Raw genomic sequence first — 14,800 nt, forward strand, 5'->3', positions numbered from 1 at the left:
AAAAGGAAAACAGTTCATGATCATAAGTAAAGGGCTGTAAAACTTAAGATGCTCCAGAACTAGCAGTAAGGGTGGAACGCTTAAACATGTTAAAGAGCGAATATAGTGACCATAACTTCGGATTTGCAGAACAAGCTTCGTAGATTATGTGTTTGCTGAATTCACAATACTCAATAGATCAAAAGTTCCGAAATTAACTGGTGACACTCCGACGTGGCACGTATCAAATCATCACATTTACTTAACTTGAGCCAACACGAAGCGGCCGGTAGAGGCCCCAGATTGAAGCCAATCTAGACGTCGTGTGATGACGGATGTGTCACTGCATCAGAAAGAAAACAAGTCTCTTCTCTGGGCCCAGGAAACAGGACTACGTCGCCTGCTGCCCGAACTAACCTGCCGACACACATCAGAAGGAAACAGTAATGTGCCCAAATAAGGCTACAAACGAGACTATCTAAGATGTAGGCAATATTAACTTACTCCGGAATTGTCTACAAATACAAGTCACAAACTTAACACTACTGACAATTACTTGAAAATTAACAAGGTGAAGTATCAGCCCGTGAAAATCCAATTAATAGGGCATCCTCATCTACAAAAATTGACAGACCATGTTGCAATTTCAGTTTTATCAATTCAATTTACAACAGAGAATGTTCGTACACTTGCACAAAATATAGCCTGGAACAACAAATTATTATGTTACACTGACCAATGACCACGCACACATTCACTCGAAGGCGGGTTGGTATGGCAGTTCTAATTCTAAATTAACACAGACGTTACCTTACGAAAAGAATTACTAATAAAAAACAACACTTGTCTCCACTCAGGTGTGAAGCAGCAGTGACTTTCAGAATTCCAAGCAGGGGTGTTACTGCATTCTATATGTACAGGTGATCTTCCAGGTGCCGAAAAATTTAAGCTTGCAGAGTTAGTCCGGATCTTGCTGACCAGGTTGCACGCAGCGTCCGCTGCTCTTCCCGCAACTCGCCGCTGTCAACCCTTAATCCTCCGACCAATTTAACCGGTCGAGGCTCCTCGAGTCCCGCACTGGAAAGCGGGATTTCCCAGAACCCAACAACCCGCCATTCATGCCCCAAAACCAGCCACACACCCCTCGACCAAAGACCCTAGCCCCCGACATGTGATCAGGGTCGATATCAGCAGCCCAAATAGTTAGTGCGCCAGCGGAGTGCCGTGCCCGCCAAAATTAAAGCCGTCATCACATGATACGTGGGGCAAAGACTTCTGCGGCACTCTGCGATATGGATTATGTCAGTTCCAGTGTAGTATTGGTAACAATGTTAACTTTAGTTGAAACTGAAGTGATTGAAATTGAGTAGACCGCTTACGTGACTTACAAAATGGACTAAAATTCTTGATGCGTATTTAAAATGGAGGACAGAATTGTAAATAAAGACATAATTCAACAACGTTAACGCAAATGCACCCCTAGTTTAAAACTAATACGCGAACATATCCAAGTTTTACTAATTGATAGACTGTATACAGCGTAATCTACTAGTGTTTGATGGTTTCTGTCTTACATTTAAGATGTTGGTTGTTGTAATTTTTCTAGTGGAGTTATATTAACTTCAAAGATTTCTTATTTAAGCAATCTTCTTTTTTAATGTCTGGCGTGTAGCTTTAAGTTACTATGTAAATTCTTAAAGACTCAGCGTCAGAGGAGCCTTTACTTAAAGATTGCACTGGGCTTTTGAATTTCATTGTAGCAACGAAACCTCTGTACTTGAATGCATGTGAGTCAGTTCACAGGTCGCAAGACGATGACGTCGTTCCACCGCCATTAAGACCACGTCTAGTAGTGCGTTGCTGTGTTGGCATAAACCTTAAATCTGATGTTAGCCTTATCTTTATAATATAAACCAGAAAATTATAAAGAATACTGTGTGTTCCTATGTGTCTTCCTATTTTTTACTTTCTGTCTAGGAAAATTCAACAACCTTTCGCATGAATTATCATATAAAATACAATTTAGAATAAACCAAGTGACTCGTGTAGCAATCCCACGATCGAGAACGTAGGGCCCTTGGATCGAATCGTTCATCTCATGACACTGATAAGTAATAAGGCCAAACAAAACCTTACATCGTGAAACAAAAAGAAAATATTTAATGCAGGAGAAAAAAGGATAAAGGAGGTACAAATCAATGAAGGATTGACACGGGAGTGTTTTCATGGAAGATTCTTTTCAACGTATATCTGTTGGCAATGTCCTAAAAACAGAAAATCTAAGGTCAGAATTAGATAAAAACACCAATAAAGGTGCACTGCTTTTTGCGGATGATAAAGTAATAATAGAAAAAGTAATAACAACATCTAATTTGCAGTACATCTGTTAAACTAAAGGAACTGCTTTTACGGAAAATACCAAATATAGTCGAAAATAGCAGTTACAGTTAATAAAATATCGCCGGCCGTCGTGGCTGACCGGTTCTAGGCGCTACAGTCTGGAACCGCGCGACCGCTATAGTCGCAGGCACCAAACCTGCCTCGGGCATGGATGTGTGTGATGTCCTTACGTTAGTTACGTTTAAGTAGTTCTCAGTTCTACGGGACTGATGACCTCAGACGTTATGTCCCATAATGCTCAGAGCCATTTGCACCATTTAATAAAATATCCCGGGCGGTTATGCCGTGGTCGAATGGATTTCGCCTTGAAACCGAGGACATTTTCAGGGGGTCGTTGCTTCTTAAAATGTCCGACTCACACGCTGGCTCGGTACTGCCTGTAGCGAGCCAGGGTGTGAATACCCCCTGAAAATGTCTTCCTCATGTGGGGAGGAAATTTTGGGTTTTAAGGGGAAATCCATTCGACCACGGCATAATAGCCCGGAACATTTTATTAAGTGTGACATTTCCGGACATGAAAGATTACATTTTACAAACAGCAGTTAACAACGAAATAAATGAACTGATGTCCCAATTAAAAATCCGGGCTGCGAAATGTATATATGTTATGTGGAACAATTAACACCAGATTTAACAATAAAATCGGAAGAGACAAAAACTTGATAGACCGTAAGAAAGGTAGCAGTGTATGTAAGAAGCAGAGATGAAATTCTCGGGGAGAGGGAGAAGGGCAGGAAAAGAAATGTGATGTTCAATACGAGATCAATGTAATTCCTGTCAATGAACAAACAACCCAATTCAGGGAGAGATGGAAGCAATATGCGAACAGAATGAAACCCTAACCAAGAAAATCCCGATCTGCTAACCAGAAGGAAGCAGATATAAACGTTTATCAAGGGAACGATGGACATAAACATTGTGAAGAAGGAAAAGGAAGATACATCGTTCCTGTATGTAAGATGACGACGATGAAGAATCGATGTAGACTGAATTCGCCCGTATAAGGGACGATCAAAAGCTTCTGTTCTGATTTCGTACTGCCCATAGTCGATATGCCAGTCATCCAAAATCATCGTGATCACTGAGGCAAACATTTCACCGACGCACCAAGTTGAAGATACCAATTTCGTAAAACATCGTGTCCTGTTGAACATCTTCATCCGACAGGAATCGTCCACCCTCCAAATCATTTCTTAGGGACCGAATGCGTGATAGTCGCGTGGGGAAATATCAGGACAATAGGGTGAATGCTTGAGTGCCTCCCACTTGTAATGGCATAATTTCTGGCTGCCCCCTCAGATGGACCGGCGTCTTTCGTGCAATCGCGATCAGCACCATTCCACAATTATGTTTTCGATAGACATGCTGACCCACACACATCCTTCATTCTGCGATGAATGGGTACCGGATTTTTTCTTCAGCAGCCAAGGAAAGAATAACAGCAGGATGTTCCTGTTTGGACGTATTTAGTAACAATGTCTTTACAGTGCACGTTTCGCTGTTACCACAAGCACGGCAGAATGCCACGAATGCAACACTAATCCCTTGCTTACATCTTGGTGTTTATACGCCCGGATCGGAGGCACGTACACTTTGCATACACGCTGCCGCTATGCCCTCAAACGGGAACTTTTTGATGACCTATTATATTAATTGAATAACAGCAAGTCTTCCAGTCCACACGAAAACAAAAAGAGCGTTTCTTAAAACACTACGGAATACGCGTTACCCCACAGTCACTTGCAGCAGTTCTCGTTAGATCTGAACGAAGAGTGTGGAGACTTAAATATCTTACCATAAAGCACGATAGTTAAGTCAAGGGGCATGTGTAAAACGATTTTTAGATTTCAAACGCGCTATTGTTGAATTTATGAAGGTTAAGAGACTGCAGGAACAAAAATTAAAACATTCAGAATTGGTCGCCTTTTAAGTGGACTTGACTGCACACTGCTCACAGTGAGACTGCAAGGTGAGAAACAAATTATTTCTGATTTTATGGGGATGCATTATAACGTCCTTCTTTCTTCTCTGGCATTAAAATGTATTGGTTTGAATGTAAGACGTGGTCGGAATTGTTGGGAAAAAGGTATAAGATATCTAATACGCTGTTGCCGTCCCGTATATTCTGCACGCTCGTAAATGCGGCTTGTGTATACGCCACCGGCAATCTAAGTTACTACCCCGGGACAAATATTAGTAAAAATGGGTCCATTTTTGCTTGTAATGGTTTAATTATGTTATCTAAAATCGCTAAAAGATAATCAGGAGTATCATGAAACTATTACTGTTTTTGCCCGTTAAATTAATTCTTGCGAAAGAGAGACGATATAACCATCTACTTAGCCTCAGGATTTATATTCATGATAAATAATTTAATTAATAGCAAGCTGGCTTTATTTTAGGTTAAGAATTTCCTTGATTGAAATTGATTTAATTGCAAGCTCAGCGATATCGTGAAGCAAGCCTGACCGTTGTTGCCTAGTGCAGTTATAATCTATACATGCGATTCCGTAAAAATTCAGATAAAATGAACTTTGCAAATATCAAAGCTTGAAAATTATTATCACTATTCAAAGTATTTATAATGTTAACTTGAGGGTTGAGTCTCATATTTAATATTTAATGAAATATTACGTGATGGCTGCCTGGGCGCCTTTACAAAAAAAGGAAGCTAGATGGGTAATCTTTTACATAACTCACATTAATAATTGTTTTTCACTTTAATATTTCCACAGGGAGGGAGAGGTTTTGAACAAGAAAAGCAGAAATTCACTTTTTGCCATAGAAAAGAAAATACGTACAGCAAGTACTTAGTGCGTCAGAACAGATAAACGATTTAATTATTCAACAGCAGAGACAAAACAAGTATTGATCTTTGACTCAAGGTTTTTTTTTAACCTTAATGAGATAATATATCCATGGTTACAAACAGTATCTTTATACTGTATAGTTACTTTTGTACTAAAATACTTATTTTATTAACATTTCTAACACAAAAAATATCATATTAATGAGTTTATAGTTATCTCTCATATTGACCACCGTTTTTATCGACATAAATACACTCAGTTTTGTACCTTTTTTAAGCTTAACATTTACACTCTTGGCATGGATTTATTTTAATTGTTACAGGACTTCCCAGAAGACCTCACAGCTTTTAAAAAACTCACTTGTAGAAGAGTCAAATTCTGATAAAAATGCAGTTCCCTAAGCTCACTAATAAAAAAAAAGCGTGGGGTAAAGAATTCATAGTGGTCTTGAAACAATTAGAACGAGAACTTTCTAACGTTTTGCAGACGCTGCCAAACTTACATCTGTTTTAGAGCTGTTTCAAAGACCGTTTGCCGGTTTAGCTGGATGTGGCCATGTGCGTGTACAGTTGTGACTAACTGACTTGTTATGTAATTCTCTTTCTAGAGAGAATTTATTTTACGTTAAAATTGTTCAGGAATTCTACATTATTTTCCACAGGTAGAGTTTCCACGCTTTCATAATGAGGTTATAAAAGTGCTACAATATTTCTATCAATGTATGAGTGAGAAAGACCTATTTTAGTTTATGAAACCCAGTAAGTTACGATTACATGGAGACCGGATAGCGATAATCTGTGAAATTGTCTCCGTTTGTCCGTGGACTGACAGCTTGAACCAGAAAAAATATACATTACATTTACCGTGCAGCAAAAATAATGAAAAACACTGAAAACTTGTTTTCTTTCTCATCTATGTTGTTGAGAAATGTGAAATATGAAATCAAATCACGTACAGTGTGACTGCGTTGCCATTTGAATGCAGCGCGTTTGCTATTTCCTCCCTCTTCCCCCTCATCACGCTCAGAATGTGTGCTGTGTCGGTGGAGGAAACGTGCTACCAGGCTGGGTATTATAACACCCATGCCAAGGCACGGCTTGCGTTCCGTATTATTGGCACCCATGCCCTATAGTTTTACCCTCTAATGGTTCCTGTAATATCGAGGAGGTTATTCTAGTATCGAGGAGGTTATTTCCCGATGTATTACAAAGATCCTGATATCCTGTCCCGTCTTCTTGTCATTGTTTTCCACTTGTTCTTTCCTTCACAGAATCTGTGGAGAACCTCCTCATTCCTTATCTTATCAATCCACATAATTTACAACATTCTTCCCTTGAACCACATCTGAAATGCTTCGATCCTGTGCTATTCCTGTTTCCCCACTGGATTCACTGGCATAGAATTCTGTGCTCCAGTCAGACATTCACAGAAATTTCATCCTCAAATTATGGTCTATGTTTGAAACAATTAAATTTGTCTTCACAAGGAAAGCCCCCCCCGCCTGCACTGGTACTTTTTAAGTCCTTCTTGCTTCGGGGGTTATTTTGCTCCAAGGCAGCAGAATTCGTTAACTTCTCCTGCTTCGTGATCACCAATTTTGGCATTTCTTCTACTTCTCTTTATTTTTATCTATTTCCGTTTCAATCTCAACCCATATACTGTACTATTTGGACTATTCATTCCAACCGACACATCCTGTAATTCTTCTTCACTTTCACTGAGGACAGTAATGTCTTCAATGGATCTTACCACTGGTATCCTTTTATCTTGAATTTTAATCCCACAATCAAATCTTTACTTCACACTGATCAGCCACAACATTATGACCACCGACCTAGTGTCGATATAAACCAGTCCAGGCGGTACCAGCGTCACCTGGAATGGAATGACAGCTAGTCAGACACGCGCAAGGTGCATGTAGTAACGGTGAGCACGTTGACCCTCTGTGGAGAATGCGGGAGGCGCGAGATCTATCTGAGTTTAACCGACAGCAGATTGTGATGGCCTGGAACGAGTACTTCGGAAACTGCACAACTTTTTGGGTGTTCGAGGATTACTGTGGTGAATGTCTTCAACACGTGGCGAAACCAAGGCGAAATCACTTGCAGACGTCATGGGGTTGGACGGCAACACGACAGGTGGCGAACTTTGGCGGAACTAGCTTCAGACTTCAATACTTGGCAGAGTACAAGTGTGTCTCAACATACAGTACATTGAACACTCCTGACGATGGGTCTGCGCAGCAGTGGCAATTTTAACACCCCGACATCAGTAGCTACGACTGAAATGGACACGTGACCTTCGGCACTGGGCCATGGCGCAGTGGCAGACCATTATATGGTCTGATGAATCCCGATACGTTCTTCATCCTGTCAATGAGTGGGCATGAACCCGTCGTCTTCTACGGTAAAAGCTTTTTGACATCTGTACAACGGGACGGAGAAAAGCTGGTGGCGGTGGGGGAACATTCATGTCGATATCCATGGGTCCTGTGGAGCTCCTACAATGCGCCTTGACGGCCAAGGGTATCCTACACTGGTTGCAGACCACGTGCATCCCTTCATGCCAGGCCAGGAGAGTGGTTTAGTGGTTCGAGGAACGTAGTATCGAATTCCAATTGATTTGCTGGTACCCTAACTCGCCACATCTGGACCTGATCGAACACATCTCGGATGTGTTTGAAAGTGGCGTCAGAGCCGATAGCCCACCTCTCCGGAATTTACGGGAATTAGGTAACTTGTGCGTGCAGATGTGGTGCCATCTCCCTTTATCGACATACCGAGGCCTCATTGCTTCCATGCCACGACGCGTCGCCGCTGTTATCCGTATCATAGGTGGACATACCGGCTATTAGGAAAATGGTCCTAATGTTCCATCTGATAAGTGTATTTCCATCAGTCCTTCTTCAATGTATAGATTTAAGAGTAGGGGCAACATATTGCAGGTCTGTCTTACAGCCTCGTTAATCCGAGGACATTGTTATTGGCCGTCCAGTCTTTGTTCTTGCACATATTGCAAACCACCCGTTTTTCTTGTGAGTTACTTCTATTTTTCTATGAATATGTAATTTCTTGCGCCATTGTAGATCGACAAAGGCCGTGAATGTGCATTGATTTCTCTTCAGTCTTGTTTGCATTATCAAGCACATCACCTTAGCTGCCTCTCTGGTCCCTTTACCTTTCCTAAAGCCAAACCATGATCTAACACATCCTCAATTTTTTTCCACCTTATCAGTTACAAAAAAAAATTATTTTCAGTTGATGTTAATGCATGAACATGATGAGCATCGGGAGAAGGTAGTGTTGGTCTAATTCCTTAGAAACACTAAAGAAATGATGCGGATGAATGCTCTTTCGAAAAGCTACTGAAGTCAGAGGTTTTAAAAGAAATTTATTTTAAAACTTTTAGTTTATATAACACATTTCTAGACTTTCTGTCTGCATACAATTGTTTGAATTATCTAGAATTAACGATCTTATCGAGGTGACTGAGCGATAGCCATTATCTTTGGCTTTTGTATGACTGACGAATTTTGCCGTTTTATGTTATTTTGTACATATTCCACTGACTGTTACCTATAAGCAGTAAATAATTGAGCAACGATAGAAACTGCAGTCTCTGCTTTTGCCGCTTTCCTTATCTATTAGGACCAACACTATAAACAGCAAGTCAATGGTATTACAGTAGTGATGTTTATTCCTTAGCGATTTTATCGAATGTAAGCAAAGATGTGAAGTTAAGGTTTCTGGTTGGATTGGATATCTGTGGGAAAAACTACATCTGTGCTTCTCTAAAACAATGAAATGAGCGAAATTTCAGAACTATCGTCTCTCGTATAAATTAAAACAGGCCATGTGTAGTCTCGAGGTTTCTGTCGCGTAGCAGCGGGTGTGGCGTCACGGTGGGATCCATATCTGGGTCACTGAATGCACTGCGTGCGGTGTAATTACTTTAATGTTTTATCCGGACGACGCCGGCTAAGTAATGATTACTGTCCTTGGCGTGCTCAGGGGACCGCGTGACAGAGGGAATCAGATCTCATCACACGTGTGCTTTCCGCGAAACGCGCCGTCCCGCCGGCGACAGCAACACGCATTTCACATTACAGCAGCAGGTGAGAAAGTGTAAAATTTACAGTGTGAGAGCTGCCGGAAGGCAGCTAATAAGGATAACGGGAACAGCTCCCGCGTCGGACTAGTAACATAATCGGTGATAGTAATGAGAGTGCGTTGAAAGGTTCAATACAAAGTGCTTGTGGAGGTCACTTTGTACAGTCGTTGTACTACAGTGTGTAACCGCAACTAACATGTTTAATTATGAAGATCAACTCTCATCTTAGAAATAAAGTAGAATGGAGGGAGGCAACAATGTGAAGCGGATAGGAGGAGTGGAGAAATAAACTCTCACTAAACCCCGTCCGAAAGGGCTTCGGAATGCCCAACGGTACCGACCGACAGCCGTGTCATCCTCAGCCGTGAGGCGTCACTGGATGCGGATATGAAGGAGCAGGTGTCAGCACACCGCTCTCCCGGCAGTTGTCAGCTTTCATGACCAGAGCCGCTACTTTTTAAGAAGTAGCGTCTCAATTACCGTCGGAAGATCTGAGTGCTCACCACTGGCCGATAGCGCTCTGTAGACCCGGGAGGCAAACCATCCAAGTACTAATCAATTACAATATAGCTGAACTTCGGTGATCTGACGGGAATCGGTGTTGCCACAGCGGCAAGGCTGGGGGCACTGGAACAGTGCAGGCAGCAAACTTATTGAGTCGTCCACAACCATGGACAATACATTAGGAGATAAACTGATGAGTCAAAACATTATTGACAGTATATAAGTCTGCAGCTTTCGCGGCCCTTTCACTGAAGATGAAATCTTCTGGGTTGTTAGGCCGCGTCATATTTCTTAGAAAAGATCAACGATTGCATCGACTCTGCTGGGATCTTCATCGAGATCTTTTGGTGTTCACTCTTCACTCAACGCCTGCCGGTATGGCCGAGCGGTTCTAGGCGCTTCAGTCTGGAACCGTGCGACCGCTACGGTCGCAGGTTCGAATCCTGCCTCTGGCATGGATGTGTGTGATGTCCTTAGGTTAGTTAGGTTTAATTAGTTCTAGGGGACTGATGACCTGAGATGTTAAGTCCCATAATGCTCAGAGCCATTTGAACCATTTGAACCTTCACTCAACTGTCGACACTAGAATTTCCTTAAGAAGAGGGACCTAAATCTCGATCGGATAGCAGAAGTGTGACACGGTTTGAAAATCCGGGAGATATTACCTTCATTATGACCAAACAGTGTACGCATGATCCAGGGGTAACGTCTTTGATTCATAATCAAAACGTTTTCGGTCCCGGGTTCGATCCCCGCCACTGCCTAAATTTTGATAAATAATCAGCATTGGCGGCCGAAGACTTCCGGCATAAGAAGTCAGCCTCATTCAGCCAACGGCCTTGTCAAAGAGGGCGGAGGAGCAGATAGAGGTTCAGGGCACTCTCTTGTCCTACGGGTGGGAAATTGCCTCTAAAGGCGGAAGAATCAGCAATGATCAACGACATGAGGATTCAGAAGGCAATGGAAACCACTGCATTAAAGACACGTAACGTGTATCCACAGGACACGTGGCCTGTAATTGAAGAAGTGTCATGATGATCTCTCCATTGGCAAAAGATTCCGGAATAGTCCCCCATTCGGATATCCGGGAGGAGACTGCCAAGGGGGAGGTTGCCATGAGAAAAAGATAGAATAATCTACTAAGGGATAACGTTCTACGAGTCGGGGCGTGGAATGTCAGAAGCTTGAACGTGGTAGGGAAACTAGAATATCTGAAAAGGGAAATGCAAGGGCTCAATCTAGATATAGTAGCGGTCAGTGAAGTGAAGTGGAAGGAAGACAAGGATTTCTGGTCAGATGAGTATCGAGTAATATGAACAGCAGCAGAAAATGGTATAACAGGTGTAGGATTCGTTACGAATAGGAAGGTAGGGCAGAGGCTGTGTTACTGTGAACAGTTCAGTGACCGGGCTGTTCTAATCAGAATCGGCAGCAGACCAACACCGACAACGAAAGTTCAGGCATACATGCCGACGTCGCAAGCTGAAGGTGAACAGATAGAGAAGGTGTATGAGGATATTGAAAGGGTAATGCAGTACGTAAAGGGGGACGAAAATCTAATAGTCATGGGCGACTGGAATGCAGTTGTAGGGGAAGGAGTAGAAGAAAAGGTTACAGGAGAATATGGGCTTGGGACAAGGAATTAAAGAGGAGAAAGACTAATTGAGTTCTGTAACAAGTTTCAGCTAGTAATAGCGAATACCCTGTTCAAGAATCACAAGAGGAGGAGGTATACTTGGAAAAGGCCGGGAGATACGGGAAGATTTCAATTAGATTACATCATGGTCAGACAGAGATTCCGAAATCAGATACTGGATTGTAAGGCGTACCCAGGAGCAGATATAGACTCAGATCACAACATAGTAGTGATGAAGAGTAGGCTGAAGTTCAAGACATTAGTCAGGAAGAATCAATACGCAAAGAAGTGGGATACGGAAGTACTAAGGAATGACGAGATACGTTTGAAGTTCTCTAACGCTATAGATACAGCAATAAGGAATGGTACAGTAGGCAGTACAATTGAAGAGGAATGGACATCTCTAAAAAGGGCCATCACAGAAGTTGGGAAGGAAAACATAGGCACAAAGAAGGTAGCTGCGAAGAAACCATGGGTAGCAGAAGAATACTTCAGTTGATTGATGAAAGGAGTAAGTACAAACATGTTCCGTGAAAATCAGGAATACAGAAATACAAGTCGCTGAGGAATGAAATAAATAGGAAGTGCAGGGAAGCTAAGACGAAATGGCTGCAGGAAAAATGTGATCGAAAAAGATATGATTGTCAGAAGGACGAACTCAGCATGCAGGAAAGTCAAAACAACCTTTGGTGACATTAAAAGCAACGGTGGTAACATTAAGAGTGCAACGGGAATTCCGCTGTTAAATGCAGAGCAGAGAGCAGATAGGTGGAAAGAATACATTGAAAGGCAGAAGGGATAGATAACATTCCATCAGATTTTCTAAAATCATTGGGGGAAGTGGCAACAAAACGACTATTCACGTTGGTGTGTGGAATATATGAGTCTGGTGATATACCATCTGACTTTCGGAAAAACATCTACCACACAATTCCGAAGACGGCAAGAGCTGACAAGTGCGAGAATTATCGCACAATCAGCTTAACAGCTCATGCATCGAAGCTGCTTACAAGAATAATATACAGAAGAATGGAAAAGAAAATTGAGAATGCGCTAGGTGACGATCAGTTTGGCTTTAGGAAAAGTAAAGGGACGAGAGAGGCAATTCTGACGTTACGGCTAATAATGGAAGCCAGGCTAAAGAAAAATCAAGACACTTTCATTGGATTTGTCGACCTGGAAAAAGCGTTCGACAATATAAAATGGTGCAAGCTGTTCTAGATTCTGAAAAAAGTATGGGTAAGCTATAGGGAGAGAAGGGTCATATACAATATGTACAACAACCAAGAGGGAATAATAAGAGTAAACGATCAAGAACGGAGTGCTCGTATTAAGAAGGATGTAAGACAAGGCTGTAGCCTTTCGCCCCTACTCTTCAATCTGTACATCGAGGAAGCAATGATGGAAATAAAAGAAAGGTTCAGGAGTGGAATTAAAATACAAGGTGAAAGGATATCAATGATACGATTCGCTGATGACATTGCTATCCTGAGTGAAAGTGAAGAAGAACTAAATGATCTGCTGGACGGAATGAACAGTCTAATGAGTACACAGTATGGTTTGAGAGTAAATCGGAGAAAGACGAAGGTAATGAGAAATAGTAGAAATGAGAACAGCGAGAAACTTAACATCAGCATTGATGGTTACGAAGTCAAAGAAGCTAAGGAATTCTGCTACCTAGGCAGTAAAATAACCAATGACAGGCGGAACAAGGAGGACTTCAAAAGCAGACTCGCTATGGCAAAAAAGGCATTTCTGGCCAAGAGAAGTCTACTAATATCAAATACCGGCCTTAATTTGAGAAAGAAATTTCTGAGGATGTACATCTGGAGTACAGCATTGTATGGTAGTGAAACATGGACTGTGGGAAAACCGGAACAGAAGAGAATCGAAGCATTTGAGATGTGGTGCTATAGACGAATGCTGAAAATTAGGTGGGCTGATAAGGTAAGGAATGAGGAGGTTCTACGCAGAATCGGAGAGGAAAGGAATATGTCGAAAACACTGATACGGAGAAGGGACAGGATGGTAGAACATCTGCTAAGACATGAGGGAATGACTTCCATGGTACTAGAGGGACCTGTAGAGGGCAAAAACTGCAGAGGAAGACAGAGATTGGAATACGTCAAGCAAATAATTGAGGACGTAGGTTGCAAGTGCTACTCTGAGATGAAGAGGTTAGCACAGGAAAGGAATTCGTGCCGGGCCGCATCAAACCAGTCAGTAGACTGATGACAAAAAAAAAAAAATGACCACTGCCCATCGCGGGAGTGGATGTCACGTGACGGCGTTGTATGTAAGAAGTGGGTGAAGTGATTCTAGCTACGATAACGGTCGCAAATGGGGAAATCCGTTTCTGTACGTGATTTTAACGTCCACCCCTGGTATGTGAGTGGTCAGCTCGACGGAATGTCATACCTAACAGCCCGGGTTCGTTTCCCGGCTGGGTCGGAGATTTTCTCCGCTCAGGGACTGGGTGTTGTGTTGTCCTTATCATCATCATTTCATCCCTATCGACACGCAAGTCGCGGAAGTGGCGTCAGCTCGAAAGACTTGCACGAAGCAAACTGTCTACCCCAGCGCTTCGAACGAGGAGCTCAGAAATGTAGTAGTGGACGGTTTTTTGCGTGCTACTGTCATGAAAATGCATGGGATGGTATAAGGACAGTGAAACTACGAGTGGCAATAAATTGTTGGCAGTCCATACCTCTTTACAGAAACTGAAAGGCGAAAACTTGGCCCCTCTATATAGCAGGACAGGCAAGTCTGACGGCAGTCCCAGCGGAGGCACAATTGTTCAAAAATGGCTCTGAGCACTATGGGACCTAACTTCTGAGGTCATCAGTCCCCTAGAACTCAGAACTACTTATACCTAACTAACCTAAGGACATCACACACATCCATGCCAGGGGCAGGATTCCAATCTGCGACCGTAGCGGTCGCGCTGTTCCACACAATAGCGCCTAGAACTGCTCGGCCACCTAGGCCGGCGCACAATTGTTTCGGAGGAAACCATCCAGCGCACATTGTGGAGCAGTGGGCTCCGGAGCAGACCGACCTCTTAAGTGCTCCCATCAAGACCCAACATCGTCAGTTACATTTACATTGGTCACGGGATTATCGTAGAAAAATGTCGCCTGGTTGGGTGAATTACATTTCTTGTTACACGACGTCGATGGTCGTGTCCAAACACGCTGTTATCCAGGCGACTGGCTGCTCGAAACATGCAACTCGAAACAGATGCATACCAGTGGGGACAGCATTTTGCTTTGGGAGAGCCTCACCTGAGCTTCCATGGTACATTCTGTTGTAGTTGAAGGAATCATGAAATCCGTCGATTACACTTACATTATTGCGGTTC

Source organism: Schistocerca serialis, chromosome 2, assembly GCF_023864345.2.
Source record: "Schistocerca serialis cubense isolate TAMUIC-IGC-003099 chromosome 2, iqSchSeri2.2, whole genome shotgun sequence".
In the NCBI taxonomy this organism is placed as follows: Eukaryota; Metazoa; Arthropoda; class Insecta; order Orthoptera; family Acrididae; genus Schistocerca; species Schistocerca serialis.